This window comes from Lontra canadensis, unplaced genomic scaffold (assembly GCF_010015895.1).
Source record: "Lontra canadensis isolate GAN:19392208 unplaced genomic scaffold, GSC_riverotter_1.0 scaffold49, whole genome shotgun sequence".
Classification (NCBI taxonomy): domain Eukaryota; kingdom Metazoa; phylum Chordata; class Mammalia; order Carnivora; family Mustelidae; genus Lontra; species Lontra canadensis.
In genome coordinates this window covers 11,403,687-11,421,519 of record NW_022631043.1, presented here as the reverse complement: position 1 = coordinate 11,421,519, position 17,833 = coordinate 11,403,687, and the positions used below count along the sequence as shown (strand labels likewise).

At 48.7% G+C, this 17,833-nt stretch overlaps 1 long non-coding RNA gene across 3 annotated transcripts in view; it reads left to right on the top strand.

Annotated features, from left to right (window-relative positions):
• LOC116877048 overlaps window positions 1-17,833 on the top strand; it is a 154,763-nt gene that overhangs the window by 73,763 nt on the left and 63,167 nt on the right. For 2 of the 3 annotated variants that reach the window (XR_004384517.1, XR_004384518.1), the window contains exon 2: window positions 678-803. This is a non-coding gene — a long non-coding RNA (uncharacterized LOC116877048). Of the gene's footprint in view, window positions 1-677; window positions 804-2,693; window positions 3,219-17,833 lie in introns of all 3 variants that reach the window. The other variant, XR_004384519.1, reaches the window with a different exon arrangement.

Sequence of the window (17,833 nt, the reverse complement as noted above, 5' to 3'; positions counted from 1 at the left end):
TTCCAGAGCTAGTAAGACCAGCAGTGGCCCCCTTGTCCCATTCCCCATCACCCCCCATTTGGCCACCTCATATAGCCATCTTGATGATCAGTTAGAATAAGAACCCCTGGCGAAGTGACACTTTTTGTTCCCTGAGTAATCCGTGGTGTCTGCCGGTCACAGGTTACCATATGACAGGGTCCAGCTCAGATAAAGCTTACAACCTAGTGAGTGTGACACCATCTCCATGGCTTATAGTGTCCCCACCATCTGTGGAATGGGCTGGACATCCAGGGACAAGACATTCTCAGAGGGAAGTTACTGGGTGTGTTTTTCTGTTCCCTCTACCTGGGGTTTCCGGACTTAGGTGCGTGGAATAGCTTTAGTGGGGACAGAAAACGAGATCAGTGGGCAGGGTTTTAGGAGGCAGGAAGATGTGGCCCTGCATTCTGGCCTGGCCTCATACGTGACTTCGGAAACACGGAGCCATCAAAACTGGTCTCCCAGGATTAAATGACTTAACACAGGGCTTGACCCATAATAGTTGCTCAGTAAATGTCTGCTCTTCTGAAGCTTCTCCTTCAACATCTAGTCAGTACGCATTTTGTGTTTTTCAAATGAATGGAACCTCTCATCAAATCTGTTCTGTGTCAGCCTTGATTCTAATACTTCTCTGTCCTTTTCTTGCCGGTTTACAGAATCCCATCATACCTTGGATTTTGGTGCTGTCAGTCTGAAAAGCAGATGTACCTGTTTGGTACTCTAGAGGGAATGTCCTTCCCTGAATGAAAAAGCTGGGCCATTTGGGGATTTGGAGAATAAAGGTAAGAGATTTCTCCTCTTGAACAAAAACTAGCCTTTGGAATCCGTGATCTCCTGCAACACAAGTTGGGTTGTGGTTCTTGACTTCTTGGCCTGGTTTCCTGTGCTGATTTGAGAAGCCGACTTCCCGTAACCTCACCCTGACATCTGGGACTTGGTTCTCGGCATTCGGTGGCCTCAGTGTCATGCTTTGGGAGCGCTCCCTCTGTGTCTAGCCAGGGATGGAGCCCACCCCCTCCTAAGTGGATACCCCGCACCCTTCCTTCTGGTCGAGGCGGGCGGATACTCCCCTGTCCTGCTGAGACGTATGGAGACTGCATCACTGGGGGAGATGAGATGGTACATTGTGGGCAAAACACCTTTTGGGTGTTTGGGGGGAGACAGAATCCCTGTCACCCTCCCACCCCCTTGCATTTCATGCTTAGTCGTTCCAAGTCCGAGGCTGTCTGGGGTAAAGGAAGAGGTGAAAACCCAGGGTTTCGGGCAGACCTGGGTTTTCCTGGCTTTGCCACCGTAGGCGGGTCACTCAGCTGCTCCAAGCCTCAGTTCCCTCATCTGCAAGATAGGGATCGCGTCAGCTCTGGCCTCAAGAGGATGTCGCGGGTATTGAATAAGATGGTGGAGATAGTTCATCAGGCTGCCTGACATGGAGAAGGAAATGCTCCAAAACAGGAGGGGTTTTTTGTTTTTTTTTTTTTCTTTTTCTTTTTCTTTTTTTTTTTTTTTAAAGAATTATTTATATATTTGAGATAGAGAGAGCAATAGCGGGAGGAGCGGAGGGAGAGGGAGAGAGACAATCTCAAGCAGATTCCATGCCGACTGCAAAGCCCAGTGGGCGGCTCCAGCTCAGGACCCTGAGACCACGACCTGAAGTGAAACCAACAGTCCAACACTTAACCAACTGCACCACCCAGGCACCCTGGGGTGGTGGTGGTTGTTGTTTAAACTCGTTAACTACACCATGTACAGTTCCTTCCGCACAGCAGGCTCCTTCCAAGTCCTTGGTCTGCTCTTCTCTCTGTGTTTCCGCTCCCAGCAGGTCCCCCTTCCCTGAGCGGAGTGCCTGACTTCCTCCCGCGATCTAGGGCATGCCTCCCTCAGACCCTGTCGTGTCTCTCCCCGACCCACGCCCACGCCCCCAGTCGCTCATGACCTTGTTTAGAGCAAGGCCTGTCTCCACATCCTCACAGCCCTCCCGACACCCACCTGATACTACTGTGGATGTTTTAAGAACAAAGGAATGAGTAACTAAAAAGGAGGAAGGAGAAAGTAAGAGAACACCAAAAGAAGAAAGTTCTTAAAGACTTAGAGCAAAGAATGAGGTCAGTTGCAACTTTTTTTCTTTAAAAAACAAGGTGTTGAAAAGAATGAATCACAACGGAACATGGAACCATGGTTCAGGTGGGGACCCATGAGAGGACAGGTGTGGCCGTCAGAGGGAGAGGACAGCAGAGGACGGTGTCCATGTGCCTGTGTCTTTTCTCTTGTGTGTTAAATGTGTCTGAGTGCACTTGTATCTCTCCTCTCCTGTGCCCCCCGTGGTCCAGTGACCCACATGGTGCGAGTGTGAGGCCCCGCCCTCCACTCAAGGTCGGGGAGATTGACGCGCACCTGGGGTTCTCTAGACTCTCCACAGGCAGGGCAGGGCAGGGTCACGGGGGCTTTCTGGGGAGGGGGGGAGGTGGCACATGAGTGAGACCTAGTAGGAGCCAAGCCGATTTGCAGTTGGGGTGCCTGTGCACCAGCATCCTGGTGCACCTGTGTCCCCACTGCCGTGTCAGGAGCTGATGGCCCGCTTTGGGGTCAGAGCTCTTCTACACTGAGTGTCGCTGCCCGGCCAACCTGGTCTGCTCTCCAGCGCTCAGCCAGTCCCTTGCCGTTTGCTTCCGCAGCCCACGCTCCGGATCCAGGTAGCCGACTTCAGAAGCGGGAGTACGGTGAAAGTGCCTCAGCCTCTTGTGGGATCACCCTTTTCCCCGGAGCACCTGGCATTAGGGCTGGAACAAGCTGCTCCCACTGGGAATGCAGACAAGGGCTGATGGGACTCTAGTCATTGGCGGGACGAGCTGCGAGCTGGGAGCACCATCTCTTGCTGCCGCAGCCGTGAACATGAACGGTATTGCCTTCATTCTGTGAATGGAAGAGCGGCCTGACCCATCAGTCTGGGGGTGACGGGAAAGGAGCGTCCCCAGAATTCAGCTGCTGGGAGTAGGCAGATGGCGCAGGGGTGGGTGCTGAGCTTCCGAGGAGCAGCGTGGTGAACACCCTGGCAGGGCTGGTCTGTGCTGGGGCCTCCGAGAAAGGCGTGCACGCTGTGCTGGTGCGTGTGGTTCTGGCCGCCGGAGGACACCGTCGTTCCACCGGGGGCCTGTCTGCCGGCACCCCTGCCGTCTGTGAGCCTGGGTCCTGGAACAGAGGTACCAGTACGCCTGCATTCTGTCCCACCTCCCCCTCCTAGGGCCCCGGGGACCTGGGCAGGTCCTTCACCCTCTCCAGGCTTCTTGTCTCTCAGTGGCAAAATGGACCAGTCCCCCCTCAGGCTGGTCTTGAGGAGCCCAAAGCTGGTCTGAAAAGAATGCTCAGCCAAAGGGAGCACTTGCTGGCTTCTCCACCTCCTTACCTGTCTACCTTCTGATGGTTGATTTTCCCATCCCCACCCCTGCTTGGACATACAGACAGGCTTGCCTTCTAGACCCTTTGACCCTCACCTTGCTGTTTTGGACTCTTCTCCTGCCACTGTTCCCCTGGGAGTGTCTCTCGGCTCCCACGAGATCTTCTCAGGCTGCCGCCGGCCCTGACCTTTGGGGGAGAGGGTGTCTGCGAGCTCCTGCTTGCCGGCCTGTTCGTGGACAGGAGCCAGCCCTGGTCCGTGGCCACCGCTGTGTGGTCGCCTCCTGTATTTCCCAGTCTGCAGCACTGAAAGAGCTCCCGGCCCACTCGGGACTCTGGGCTTGAAACAGAAAACATATTTTCACCCAAACACCTCTGCCATTAGCCCATTTGACTATTTACTCTAGTTCTTGTGGTTTCATGCTGAGGTTTTTGGCTCATTGCATTTGACCTGGAGTTTATTTTTAGTAGTGAAGACAGAGTTCGATTAATGTCAGAGTGTGAGGGCAAATGCAGAAGAGGGATTCATAAGTCTGAAGGAGAATGTGCCTAATTTTGTTGTTCCTGTCCCTACCTGCCATGCCAGCAGACACCAAGCCTCCTCAGCTGTGCTCCCGTGGGCTCAGGCAGAGGCAGGCACGGTGTCCTCACCATCCCCGGAAAAAAAAGTGTTTCTGGGACTCTTTCGGGCGCACTGGGCCAGCAGCTGGCTGCACAGATGGACAACCACTGCGGTTATCATTATGTGTGATCATTATTATAATTATTATTAGAGTAAAGGCCAGACATTGTCACTTTGGCTCTTGTTATGTCTCCAGTGGGCTTCATTGTCTCCGGAAGCAGCCTCCGACTTTCTGTAATACCAACTTTTCCCCTGCAGTGTAAATATTTTGAGTGTCTTGTGCTCTCTCTAGTCCCGGCTTTTGGCATCACGACAGGCACACAGGACGTGCTTGGGAGATTTTTTTCTTGGACCGACTGAGTTTGGGCTAGAAAGTTGGAAACAAGGCAGAAAGCCCTCCTCTTTCAAGGGCTCCCCAATATGCTTTGGAATCAACCTAAGCACGATCCTCTGCTTTAGGGCTTTCCATTTATGAAGGCCTCCCTCATCCTTCCTCCTGCCTCTTCGGGCACGAGTCTGGACCGAGAGCCTACAGCATCCCACTCGGTGGGCATCCGCAGTAAAGGAGGGAGGAGCCACCATTCCTGCTCTGAAGGCAATCTGGGAATGGAGACTGGCTTTGTCGATCCCTGATGTCTTGGACAGCATGTCCGTGCCTTCCCAAAATTCATGTGTTGAAATCCTACCCAGAGCACCGTGGTCTTAGGAGGCGGGGCCTCTGGGAGGTGATGAGGTCATGAGGGTGGAGCCCTCGGCCATGGGATTAATGTTCTCAGAAAAGGGACAGGAGAGAGTCACTTCTCTCTGTCTCTGCAGTGAGAGGGCGAAACCAGAAGACTGAAATCTGCCAGCCCCTAAGTTGTGGACGTCCATCCTCCAGGACTGTGAGAGATGAATGTCTGTCATTTAAGCCACCCCATGGGTGGCATCTTGCGATGGTAGGCTGAGCAAACTGGGATGAATGATCTGGAGACTCAAAGAAATGGTGCCGGTAATGAACTAAATGTTCGTATGCCCCCACCTCACCCAAATTCACAGCCTACAACCGTCTATCCCAGTCTGGCTATATTTGAGTGAAGGGAATAAGCTTAAATAAGGCCAGAAGGGCGGGATCCTGACCTGATCAGATTAAGGGATGCTCTCCCCATGTCACAGGGAGCTGCACTGGGTCAGCCCATCCTAGTGTGTCTCTTGGTACCTCTCACCCCAGGTGCCCCTGATTCCTTCCAGGTCGCTTCCCAGCTTGGGCACCACATTCTCTCTGGTGAGAAACCCTTCCCTTCCTGCTCCTGTGGGATCCAGGTTTGTCTGGGTGGCTGGCTTCTAGGTTTGTAATGAGCAAAGTGACAGCCCCACATGGCACACAGCAGTCTCGTGGCCTGGTTCCTCTGGTTGCTTCCAGAAGCCCCGCACTGCTGCCCTCTGGGTCCCCATTGTCACTCTGAGGAATGACCAGCTTGCTGGAATTCCCATTCTTCTGCTCCAAGCCATTTTCTCTCCCGTTTCGTCACTCTGGCAGAACGAGTCGTGGTGGGTGCCTTTGGGAAGAAAACACCCATCAGTGGGATGGATGCAGGCTGGCCTGTGAGGTGGTGGTTGTTGTTCTTGTTGTTTTAATCTCCCTGCAAAAATAAAACTTCTATTAAAATGAGGGAACTGACCCCTTTCAGCATCATACAGTGTTTGGCCTCAAAGACTCATGGCCGTTTTTGTGCTGCTGCGGACCAGAGGCACCCTGGCTTTGTGCCTGTGGGAAATCAGATGGGGGAGGGAGCTTTAAAGAGGTTGGATTAAGGGAAAGTTTCATAAAAATTAAAGTAAGAGGGAAAAAAAAGAAAAAAGAAAAACCAATTTAAATGCCATCCTCTCTGAGCTTGCTTCTTTCCTGTCAGCCCCTGCCCTTGCTGGGATGGGAGGGAATTGTGCCCTGAACTGACCTCAGCTGGAGAGGTGGAGCAGAAGGGACCCAGGAAGGAGATCTGAACCCTGGTCTCTGCTTTGCCACCCACCAGCCCTGTGCTAGGAGGAAGGGTCTTGGTGCTTCTGAGCCTCAGTTTCCTCGCTGCCCAGCGAGCTGCTCTGAGCACCAAAAACATTGTAGCCTGACTCTTCTAAGACGCCGGAGATGTTCCACCAGTGGTCGAGATGATGCGTTCACTGGCCATCTGCTTTGGGTTTTCAAACCTGACTGTCCCCAGTGATGATGGAAGGGAGCATCAGACAGTCGTCAGAGGAGCAGACATCGAAACAAATTTTCCAGGAGTCATGATTTTTACCTGGACCCCCGATGCTTCCACTCTCCCGTGCATATCCTACACACATATTTTTAAACAAACTTTACTTTAATACAGATTTCTGTTTTACCAGGAAATTGTGACAGTCCTTCTGAAGGGTCCCACATATCCCACACAGTTTTCCCTACTATGAACATCTTATGTTAGTGTGGCACATTCGTTATAATGAATGACCAATATTGATTTGCTATTCTTAACTGCAGTTTATACTTATTATTATGATTTTTTTTTAGATTTCCCTACTTTTCCCCTGATACTCTCTTTACTGCCCAAGGTTCCCATCCACTCTACTACATCTAGTCACTATGTTTCTTTAGGCTCCTCTTGGCTGTGACAGTTTCTCAGACTTCCTTTGTTGCTGATGGCCAGTAGGTCAAGTGCCTTGTAGATTGTCCCTCAGTTAGGATTTGTCTGATGTTTTACCCAGCAATGGACTGGGATGATGGCTTTGGGAAGGAAGACCCCAGGGGCAAAGGGCTATTTCACCACACCATATCAAGCAATATACTGTCACCTGAGTAATCACTGTTAATGTTAACCTTGACCACCTGGCTATGGTGCCATTCATCAGATTTCTCCATTGTACTCTATTCTCCCTGCCCCACCTTCTCCTCTGTGCTTAGTCGGATGTCACTGTGTACAGCCCACACTTAGGGAGCAGGAGACTATGCCCCCTTGGTGGTGGAGCAGTTATGCACTATGTGGGATTCTTCTCCATTGGGCAATTTTTCCTCCGCGCCATCCGTATATATGTGCATAGATATCTGTATCTGTTTCTATATCTGTATCTCAATATGGAGTCAAGGATATTGATTATATACTTTGGATTAAAATCCAGTATGACTTTCTTTATTTGCACACGTTTTTCTAGCTTTGGCCATTGGGAGCTCTTTCTGTGGGCTCCTCTGTCCTTTGACATACCATTATTTTGACATACCTTCCATTATTATAGGAGTTTTTGTTTGCTTGCTTTCTTGTTTGCTTGTTTTTGAGTGTTTCCTTACTTTCTGGCACTACTTATATATTTCCTGTCCCAGACCTAGAATCAGCCATTTTCTCAAGGAGCCCAGTTTGTTGTATCAGCAAATGGTATTAGAAACCAAGATGTGGGTATGAGATGTGCTCACAGCTACTGGGATGTCACTGTTCCTAGGCCTTCCCAAAGACAGTGATGAAGTGCATGTGTATATACTAACCCACATCCAACCACATGTGTATACTAACCCACATCCAACTACATGTATATACTAAACCACATACAACCATACTCATATACTAACCCACATGCAGCCATGCGCGTATACTAACCTGCGTATACCAACACGTGTATACTAACCCAAATACAGCCACGTGCATATAGTAACCCGTGTATACCTACCCACACGCATATACTAACCCACATCCAACCCCACACATATACTAACCCAGGTCCAGTGGCACATGTATACTAACCCGCATATACCCACATGTGTATAATAACCCGTGTATACCCATACACATATAAATATTTGCATAGTTATTGGTCCAAATCTATTTAAGCTAACCATGAGTTCCACTGATGCCCCAGCTGTAGTCCATTACTGTATCACATACTATTGAACAGACTTGTTTTTTCCAGCCACCTTGATTGGCAAGAGGTGGTGATGAATGGTGAGGTCCAGAAGTCCACATGGGCAGAGAGCCGTGGGCTAAGAACACTGGACTTTTCCCTGTGGGCAGTGTGGTCTCATGTGCAGAAGCGACGATGATCTGGACACTTGTGACAGAGACTCAGAGACGTGTCCTGCCCAGAATACATGTAGACCAGGATGCCATCACGTGCACATCAACCTTTGCTCATTTCTCCCTGGGCCTGTGTGCCCTTCTTGGCCCCTTGGCCTTCCTGTCCTCCTGCAGGAAGCCTTCCCCATGTCAGCCCTGCTTCATGCCCTCTCCGCCCACACTCCCGAGCCCATTGGCCTTACCACATCAGAATGTGCCCACCACCCCCCCTTTTAATTGAATATTTGTCTGCTTCTCTTAAGTAGACCAAACCCATGAGGGAAGTGCTGTGTCACCTTAGCAGGGACTCACAGCCCCCCAAAACCAGGAGACGGTTCATCCATTTGGTTCCTGAGGTTGTCGGGAAAATAAAGCAGTGGACAAGACACATGCCCGGCTTTCTTAGAATTTGCCACACACTGAAGGGGAATGAGGGCGTTCACATACAGTGCGGGTGCCCTCCCTGCTTCCCTTTCCTGCCAGCTGTCTCAAACTCATGTGCCTCCAGGGCCAGGCAGGTGATGGGAGTCAGCGCTGTGGGCCTGCTGGGCAGGCATCAGGGCTTGCTGGGGAACTGGACAGCACAGGGCCTTTCTGCCCAGCTGCCCAGCTCAGGTCAGTGTCCTGCCGGGTTGCCTGGGGTCTGTGCCTAACTTCTTATTTGTAAAACTTTTGACTCTTGCCCCTGTGCATGCCCACTGTCAAGGGAACAGTGGCCAGCCCATGACCCATCATGGCCAGATCTGATGGCTCCAGGGGGACCATAAGCCTGGGAGGGCAGGGGCCTTGCACCTTGCTATTCGCCGCTGTTCCTGACGTGGTAACGGAGGCAGCACTTGGTCCTGAGAGCAACAGTGGCGTCCCCGTGTGCACGGGTTCCTTTTGGTTCCACACTTTGGGAAGCAGCTTCACTGGCTGTTCTCAGAGATGACACCCGCAGCCGAGACCCCGCCCGGGCCCGCGGGACTTCTCATCATCCCGCTCTTGCACCCCCTCCCTAAGGGGACGTACTACTCTAAGCAGCCACTGCTTCCCCGATGCCTCAGGGTCTCCCTTTGGCCTTTCAGTAAATGGCTGCTTAATCTGAAATTCTGCCTCTTGAAACAGCAGATAGACTTCCTCTTCCAGGTCGAACCCTGATTAATACACAAGGTATATCTTTGTATTTCCCACTCCTGTCCCCTTTGTTCAACTGAGCTCGGAGCGCGTTTCCAAACTTGTGACTTCGAGGCCCAGAATGGGCTGCCTCACCGCCCACCTGCGTCCTCCGTGCCCGGAAGGCCTGCCGCTGACACTCGCTGGCGGCCGTCTTCACCTCCTCCTGCTGCCACCCACGACCAGGGGCACTCCCGGGGGGCTCGCCGGCAGCCCGTCTCCACAGCCTGCTGAGCGGGGTGGGTGATGCTTCGGGTTTTCCGCTGTAAGCACCGGTCCCCAGGGTGTGCTGGGCTTCTCTGTGTCTGCAGGGGCGTGTGCCCGTGCAGGGTGTAAACAGCCCCGTGGAAATAGACCAGGGCAGGGCTGACGGGGAAGTGAGGCTGGCCTGGGCAGAAGACATGGCCGGGGCTTCTCAGGGGGTTTCCTCTGGGCCATGACCCCACTGAAGGCCGACTCTGGTATGCTTACTGTGGCCCTTCACACTCCCCATGGCCACTCACCAAAGAGCGTCTCCTTGACACCGAAACGACTCTCGTGTGTGATTTGCCCCTTGTCTTGGCACCCTGGTCTGAATTCACCGTCCTCATGGATTTATTGGCAGTGGTGTCAGTCTGCCGGCACTGCTGTGACAAATGACTACCAGCTAGGTGGTTGAAAACAACAGAAGTTTATTCTCTCTCAGTTCTTGGAGTCAGAAGCCTGAAATCCAGGTGTCGGCAGGACCATGTTCCCTCTGAAGATTCTAGGGAAAAGTCCTTTCTCTTCTCTGAGCTCCTGGTGGCATCTGGCGGTCCTTGGCCTTTGCTGGCTTGTGGCTGCAGCTCTCCTGTCTGTAGCTCTCCTGTCTGTGCCTTAGCCTCCCGTGGGCTTCTCTCTGATATGGCTGTACTTAAATTTCCCCTTTCTTGTAAGGATTAGGTTCACCCTAATCCAGGGTGGCTTCATTTCACTTGACTACTTCTACAAAGACCCATTATCAAATAAGCTCACATTCACAGGGACTGGGGAGGTAGGACTGTAACATGTCTTTCTAGAGACACAGTTCAACCTGAAACAGGGCCTATGAAGAAAAGGTTACATCTGTTTTTATTTTATTCCCTTCTTAGAAAATGGCTTCATTTGTGTATGTTTTATCATAATACAGGCATTTATGTGTACAAATGACAAATACTTATGCAGAATTTGGGGGCTGTGCTCAAACACTAGTGATGAGGGCATACTCCAAGAACACAGAAATCAGGCTACCGGTCTGATGTATGGACCGGCCAAGTCACAGTCTCCTTGGATGGCCATAACAAAATACCATAGAGTGGGTGGCTTAAACAACAGGACGTTTATTTTCTGTGGTTCTGACATGGAGGAGTCCAAGATCAAGGTGCAGCTGATTCATTTTCTGGTGAAGAGTCGGTTCCTGGCACGCAGATGGGCACCTTCTTGCTTCCTTACAGAGAGAGAGAGAGAGAGAGAGAGAATACACAGGCTCTATGCTGCCCCTTCATATAAGTATACTAGTCCTTTTGGATCTGGCTCCAGCTATATGACCTCATTTATCCCTGGTTACCCCCATAAAGGCCCTGTCTCCAAATACGGTCACATTGGGGATTAGGACTTCAACATATGCATTTCTGGGGAGACAGCCCACAACATGTCACATCTTCTGGATTTTATTATACAGTCCAGTGCCCTTGGGTCTTGTGAATTGCACCAAAAACCTGGAGCCTGATTAGGCCCCGACTTGATTTCCAGCTATACCTGGTTTTTATCCCGGCATTTTTATCACTTTGTATTATATTTTGTTTTATCATCAGTGCCTGGGTCCCTTGGGCAAGTTAACCACCCTCTCTGAGCCTCTCTTTCCAAATTACAGATGCCTTTGTCATTCTTCATGTCCACATGGGGATAATGCCTGCCTAGGGGGCTATTAGGAAAGGGTAAGTGCCATCACTAAGTAGGTGCTTAGTAGCTGCAGGCCATCTTCCCTTCTGCCCACCTGCCCCCTGCCCCTACCCTGCCCTGCAGCGATGGCTCCTTCACCCCTGCTCCAGTGAGGTAGGGGGACTGTGGAGGGCTCACTGTGGCTGCCACCGTCCTTGAGGCCTCCCAGGCCCTGTCTTTCTCAGCCCTTTGATTTATCATCCAGCTGTGTGTCTTGTCTCACCATCACTGATGTCACTGTTGGGTATTGACTATCATTTGGATTTTTATTCATGGATTTGTCTTGCTCCAGACTAGCTCGTAAAGCAGGGCTGTGGAGTCCAGCCAGCTTGTATACAGTAGGTGATCATGACTGAGAATTTATTGGGTTGGTCATGTGGTAGAGAGAGGAGGGCTATGTCCCCCATGGCTAGTGCTTCCCCTTTCTCACCCTTTCTTCATCTCAGAGAAGGCAGGAGGAAGCATGAACAAGTTCTGCTTCTCCCCTCCTTGCCCACTGCCCAGGGCACAGTCGGGAGGAAGCAAGGTCTTCCTAGTCATAGGTAAGAGCCCAGCAGGACCGTCACAGGTCTCATAAACTGGTGGGAGTCCTCAGCCTGTCCCTTACTGCTGGCAAGGACTTTGGCGAAATCCCAGTCTTTCCTTTTTGCAAAATGAAGCTAATCATGACACTGGCCTTGTCAGGTGGGTGTGGAGAGGGAATGAGTGACTGTCTGTGGGCCCTCGGCCCCATCATAGTCCAGGCCGGGAGAACCACTGCTCTCCAGATGACCTCTGACCTAGGCTTCCAGATTCCAGCCGCCTCTCTCTTCCACGCACTGTTTGACTCTGGCCAGGTTACTTCCTCTCACTGAGTGTCTGTTCTCTGTTACCTGTACAGGGAGTGTTGCTCTTCTCACTGTTATGAAATGTCCACAGAGTGACATACAGCGGGTTATAAAACACAACACAAAGGTTGGGAGTTACCACGAGCAGGTTTGATTGGGAAACTTCGTTACTACATCGGTATTGTTTGAGACTTGTTATTGTAAGTCTGGAGCTGAGGCCCGGTGGGGATTGGTACAGATTCAAGCTCTTGAGTCCTTCCCAAGTAGCCCACAAGTGGGGCATCCTGCAGCTATGGGAGAGCCCCTTTCCCTGGTGTTTTTTGTGTGTGTGCGTGGCCTGGAGTCCGGCCCTTGTGAAATCCCTCCGTGGCCGGGTGCACCCATGCTCCCTGTTCTCCTGGCTCCTGCTCCCGGCATCTTACCCCGGCGTTGGCGTGCCAGAGCCGGTTTCCTTAGTTACTTCATCAGGCGTTCTGCAAGTTGTAGCGATGAACGTTGGCAAGAGAAAGTGGGTGCTCTCCAGCTGTGCTGGGGGCCGGGGTGGTGATGAATCAGACCAGCTCTGTTGAAGGAAGTTTCGGCGGCACGTCTTAAAGTGCTGAGCGGGTGCACGTCTGATGAGCCGGTCCTGGAGGACCAGCAGAACACGTTGCAAAAGGTTCTCCTGCGACAGCACTGATAAAATGGCAGAACGTGGCAGATAGCCTCACTGTTAGATGGTGCCCTGCTCAGCAGTCCCCAAGAAGAGTGAGCTGTTGTGTCCTCCTCAGTGCGTCTGATCAGGAGGTACATGGTGCTGGTTTGTCCCATCCCTGAGAATATTGACCTTGATCACTTGATGAAGGTCAACCTGGTGTCTGGCCGGTATCTACACTGTAAAGTCACTATTTTTTCTCTTAATTATTAAGAGGTATCTTATTGGGAGATACTTTAAAACTATGTAAATAGTGGGTTTCTCATTTTACTTTTACCTGACTAATTTTAGCACCCATCATTGATTATTTGCCTGAAACTGTTCAACTGTTGGTGCTTGCTTCACAGTCGTCTGTCTCATTATTTCTGTATTTATCACTTGGGATTCTAATGTACAGAAGAGCTTTCCTTTCTTTTCTACTCAAAAAAATTTTTCATTTTGGTAGGAACTCATGCATTTTTATTATATTGGTTACTATTGGTAAAAACAATTACTGTTTTGCTCAGTTTTTTCTAGATCTGGCCACTGGGGTGTCCTTCATGTTGAGCTCTGTGTCCTTTGGACATCATCTTTTGAGCATTGCCTTACTTCTTGGCACCACAATATGTTCCAGTCTCATCTTGTCCGTCCCTCCCCCAGCCCTGGAGTCAGCCACTGCTTCAGTGGGAATTCTTGCCAGAAGCCCATATGCTGAAATTAGTAATGAGGAAATTGCCGACAGAACCAAACTGAGGGACATTTCTACAAAATAGCTGCTCAGTACTCTTCAAAAATGAAAGACACAATAAGACTAAGGAATGATTACTGGTTGAAGGAGACTAAGGGTCATGTCAGATAAATGCCATATGTGACTTGGGACTAGATTCTGCGTTGGAAAAGACACTATTAGTAAAATTGGAATAAAGTCTCTGGATTAAGCAATTAATGTTAATTTCTTGATAAAACTTGGTAATTGTACTGCACAAGACATCTGTACTGAGAAGTTTCAAGGCTGTGGGAATTCACTGTATTTCTAAACTCTCTTTGGAAGTGTGAAACTATTTTGAAATAAAAAGTTAAAAAAAAGAGGCTCCTGGGTAGCTCAGTGGGTTAAAGCCTCTTCCTTCAGCTTAGGTCATGATCCCGGGGTCTTGGGATCGAGCCCCGCATCGGGTTCTCTGCTCAGCAGGGAGCCTGCTCCCCCCCTCCTCTGCCTGACTCTCTACCTACTTGTGATCTCTCTCTGTAAATAAATAAATAAAATCTTTAAAATAAATAAATAAATAAATAAATAAATAAATATTTTTAAAAACTAAAAAGACATTTAAGTACAAATAAGATAAATTTATATATACTAATATGGATAGGTGTCCGGAATCAATTGAATAATAGTCGTACTTTTTGCACAGAGTTACCCGCTTTTGTAAGGACTGTAACGTATCTGACAGAACAAGGCAGAACAATAGAGGACACACACATTTTTATCAGCACGTGGAAGAAGTTCTGAGAAGGGTCTGTACTTCTTGTTAACAGACATTTCTGGGAAATGTGATTGGAAGTTGTGAGAAAGCAGGAGCTTGGAGTCTGACTTTTTCTTTCTTTCTTTCTTTCTTTCTTTCTTTTTTTTTTTTTTAAAGAGCATGTCTTACTCCTAGAATGGAAAAGTTGTGAGCACATGGGTTGTGTGTGGATGTGCTTCTGCACACGTGTGTTTAGTTCTGATGACCCCCATCCAGCTCAGTCTCAGTGGCAGGTCCCTGCACACAAGCAGTGCTGAGCAAAAGGTCTACCCAGTGAACACTCACCCACTTTTCAATCCACTCTCTGCCTTCCTCCATCTGATCCTTAACATATCCGTTGGTTGGATATGCATTGGGGTAGGTGCGCCTGTGGTCCGTGCTGGTTAATCATGAAACCAGCTGACCCATCTTACCTCTATCCAAGGAAGCTGGCAGTTGTTCACCCTTGAAAACTTGAGGGGAGAACTTGATGCCCGAGTGCATGTTCTTCCAGTCTTCCCAGAGGAGTATAAATTAGAAATTTGCCAAGTGACAGTCATCATATTTGCTCCTCGACATAGTAATGATTGGTTAAGTGGTGCTTGGTATCTTTAAACCCAATTAATTGGTGAACTGTGATCAGTTCCTCCCAGGGACTTTTAATAATCACTACTAGGCTTTTGTGGTTTATGTAAAATTTCATTTACTTGGATTTATGTTTATGCGTAGGTTAGTTTTCCCATTTTAGAGCCAGCGCTTCTTGATTCAAGAAGGAAGAAGCAAGAACAAAAGTAACATCTCTTGAAGCTCTACCCTGTGCTGTGAGCTATTACAAGTTGACTAATGTAATCTCCCCCCTGCTAGGTCACATTGTTCCAATTTAACAATGAGGAAACTGATGCTAAAGGTGTGCCTGCAGGCTCTGGTGGGTTCACTGGATTAGCTCCTGCAGGAACTGTCCCTTGCCCCTTGCCTGTCCCTTACTCCTTCCGGGTCATTGTCCAGAACGGTTTCTCTTTGCTTCTTTCTGCTCACTGGGCTGCCCCATGACTTCCCATAGCTCCTAAATGCTGGCCCCACTTTTGTGTTCTAGGTTCTTTGCCTTGTTCTGGCATGTTGTTTCCGTGGATGGTTTTCTTGGTAATTATTATGATGATGATGAAAATAGTAAAAATAGAATCTGTAAGTGTCTTTATCCAGCCTTCACTGTGCTGGACAAAATGCCAGGCACTCCCAGGCTTTATGCTGGCACCCACCCAATGAGGTTTAGGATCTCCTGGTGGGATGGGGGCCTGAAATCCACAGGTTTGTCTAGGAGCAGGAAGCTAAGTCCCCTCTGTGTGTTCTTTTCATTTCAGCATGCGCTTAGATAGTTAAGCTCTTGCACTAGGTTTTTGTAAGCAAGTGAACGCTGCCAAATTATTTCTCCCACAGCATTATAGCTGCATCTTCCCAGACATTATAAGTATATGGTTCAACTCCTATTCATACACATCACCACTTTATCAATGACATAAGCTAATAATGAAGTATCCCAATATTAAATTACACAGCTGAAACGCATATAAAATATTAGATGTCTGCTTACTTCATTAGTAGAAACAGTTTTGTTTTGTTTTTCAACCAAAGGCTATGGAAAAGAAGGGGAAAAGTTCAGTCTTTCAACAAAAAGAATCATCTTTTGGTAAGTATGGTAAAAGAAATGACAAAATTTTAAGAAATTCTATGATCAGAAATTGTTTTAGCTATAATAAAACCATCACATAACAAAGCATCTGTCTTTTAAAACATTTGCTACATTGAAGTGCCTATTCTATAAGTCCTGGGTAAGACACAGGTACCATTATATTAAAAATTCTGAATAGTCCCCCCCACCTTTTTTCTTCCTTAAGATTTTATTTATTTATTTGTCAGAGAGAGAGCACAAGCAGACAGAGCAGCTGGCAGAGGCAGAGAGAGAAGCAGGGTCCCTGCTGAACAAGGAGCCAGATGCAGGACTCGATCCCAGGACTCTGAGATCATGACCGGAGCAGAAGGCAGTGGCTTAACTGACTGAGCCATCCTGGTGTCCCTGATTGTCTTGTTGTTGTTGTTGTTGTTGTTGTTGTTGTTGTTGTTTTCAGATCTTTCCTGTCACATTGCACCCAAAGAGCAAACATTAATTGAACTCTGAGACTTTTTTGTCTGAAGAGCTCTGTGATGTTTTCAAAATAGGTGTGTGTGTGTGTGTGTGTGTGTGTGTGTGCGCGTGTACATATACAGTTCTTTCTCAACTTACAGTGGGGTTATATCCACACAAAACTATCATTAAGTTGAAATATCGTAGTTAAAATATCGTAAGTCAAAAATGCCCGTACTACACCTAACCTCCCTACTGAGTATCATAGTCTAGTTTAGTCTACCTTAAACACGCTCAGAACACTTAACATTAGCCCCTAATTGGGCAAAGTCATCTAATGGAGAGCCTGTTTGATAAAATGTGGACTATCTCATGTAATCTATCGACGACTCTACTGAAAGTGACAAGCAGAATTGTTGTCATTGCACCAGCTGTTGACCCTTGTGATCGCTAGCTGACTTGGAGCTGGGGCTGCTGCCCAGCACCACAAGAGAGGCTCATACCAGATGTCCCCAGCCTGGGAAAAGTTCCAAGTGCAAAATTCCAAGTATGCTTTCTACCCTGTGTGCATATTGCTTTCACACCATCATAATGTCAAGAAATCGTAAGTCAAACCATCCTGAGTTGGACCCTGCTTATACGTGTACGTGTATTTTGAACAGTACATTTAAAAAAATTGAACACTTGGCAGATCTGACAAAAGCAGTGGTTGTGCCCATCCTGTTGTAGTGTGTGTGGATGTGAGCAGTGTAAACATAGATGTCCAGGCAAATGTCTTCAGTGTTTGAAAGGACCAAGGGGAAGCCACACTGTAGTATTCCAGTTCTATGTGAACTGAAAATATGCACTATTTTAGTAAAAAATATTTTAATATTCCACTAAATTAATGTTAGGATAAATATCAGTATACAATGTTTTAGTATAAAACTGTGCTAGACCTAAGAACAAGTGTCATTTTGGGTATTTTGGCACCCAGCCCTTCTAAATCTCTTGTCAATAAGATTCCGGCATGGGAAGTAGAGTTGAGTAAGAACTGTCACTCAGTAAGGCATGACTCAGGAAAGTCAACTGAAAAGGGAAATGTGCTTCCAAGGCTGAACAGTAAGGATCTCTCCCTAAACGCTGGGGGAGATTGACAGGAACCCAGAAGGAGCACTTAACACTTTGTTCCAGCTGGTGCCCTGTAACTGCTGTTTGGACTCTGGCGGAAGCTTCTTTGGACATCTAGCCCATCAGGGATCCACACTGCTGATCCCTCAAACTGTGTCCTTTCTCAGTTCCCACTTCAAGTAGCTTAAGGCTGCCCCAGTTTACTGAATGCAACAGTTGTCTCAGTGACCTTGTTGCTTTGGTCTTGCCAGCTGTGGGCGGGTTTTCCTCCTCCATGACACTTGGGTGAAGGCCAGGGTGGGAGTCACCAGCCCTCCCCCAAGACCTGCCACACAGCAGGCAGCGACATAGCTGCCAGCTTCTTCACCCAATTCCAGTTTTCCAGGAGTGAACCTGTCGTCAAGCCCTGGGATTTGGTGGTGAG